Here is a 1,222-nt window from a genome sequence, read left to right on the forward strand (position 1 = left end):
AATTTTAGCCATTCTGACTGGTGTGAGGTGGTATCTCATTGAGGTTTAGAACTGTTTATTTTCCATCAACCTTATTTCCATTTTGTTTGCCTCTGTGGAAGAGCAGCTTAAGACCACTCAGTGGTTGTTCCCACCCATTCAGTGGCCAGAGCAGTGGGAGCTGCAGACCAGTCTTCAGTGGCAGGCTGAGCACTCCAGTCTTCAGTAGGCAACTGCTGAATAGGCACAGAGGTTACATGCATGCCTTCAGACCTGTCTTCAGGTAGCAGTGAACTCAGGAGCTGGAGTAGTCCATTCATCCTGAAATTCCTCTTTGGTCACAACATTTTCAGCAGTGGGTTGCTCTTCCTTTTCAATCTCTTCAGGATCTCTATAGGAGTAGAGCTCAGGCATGACCTCCCATGGGTGTTCATGGGAAATGGTGCCAGGCACGAGCAGAACTTCCCAGGCCAGCATCAATATCAGACCCATTGAGTGAGCTCCCTTGTTGTTGCAAGGGATGGCAATGTCCACACAGCACAGAAGAGAGTCTGTGTTACACAGAGCGATGGTAGGCATGTTAACAGAAAACACCCCTGTGAGAGGCTGGTGGTCAGTAACCACCAGAAGGCTCGGCTCTCAGAAGGCTGCCTGGTTCTGGGTAGTGAAGGTTCCAGAAGTGAAGCAGCTAGCAACGGGAGTGGCTCCAGTAGCAGCAGCAAACTTTAGCACACCTGGCCACTATTCCTGGATGACATGATGCTGACATCAGCTGGGTTTCCAACAGCAACAATGGCATGAGCTGCCAGCAGAAGCTTCTTCTACGTTCTCTTTAGATTTATGAATGCAGGCACCACCACTTCTCCTTTTGTAGATGTACTATTCCTTTTGGAAGTCAAGGTTCATGCCACCTAAGTGGGTTCCTGCTGCAAGTAATTTGAGGACATCCTCCTCCTTCATTTGCAGGACATCAAGGACTCCAGACATTGTGAAGGTTGTAACTTAAAGTTACAACAGGAATGCAGAACAATGCTGTATGGACCCCTCCCTGGGTGGCACACAAAGGTCACGTCTATTATGGATTTCTGTACATTGTAAGTGGTATTTAATCACATTCACTTAACATTTTTTTTGAAGGGGAATATCATCCAGTTTATTTCTCTGATGTGTAACACACTACATGAGAATAAATAATAGCTCTTTGAGTGGAGAATAAATAGATGGATGCATTTACAGGTTTGCT

General features: G+C 46.2%; 1 pseudogene; it reads right to left on the reverse strand.

Moving 5' to 3' along the window:
• Positions 1-107: 107 nt before the first annotated feature.
• LOC116629830 lies at positions 108-966 on the reverse strand (annotated as a pseudogene).
• Between the last annotated feature and the right edge of the window lie 256 nt (positions 967-1,222).

Source organism: Phoca vitulina, unplaced genomic scaffold (assembly GCF_004348235.1).
Source record: "Phoca vitulina isolate PV1807 unplaced genomic scaffold, GSC_HSeal_1.0 scaffold4190, whole genome shotgun sequence".
NCBI lineage: Eukaryota > Metazoa > Chordata > Mammalia > Carnivora > Phocidae > Phoca > Phoca vitulina.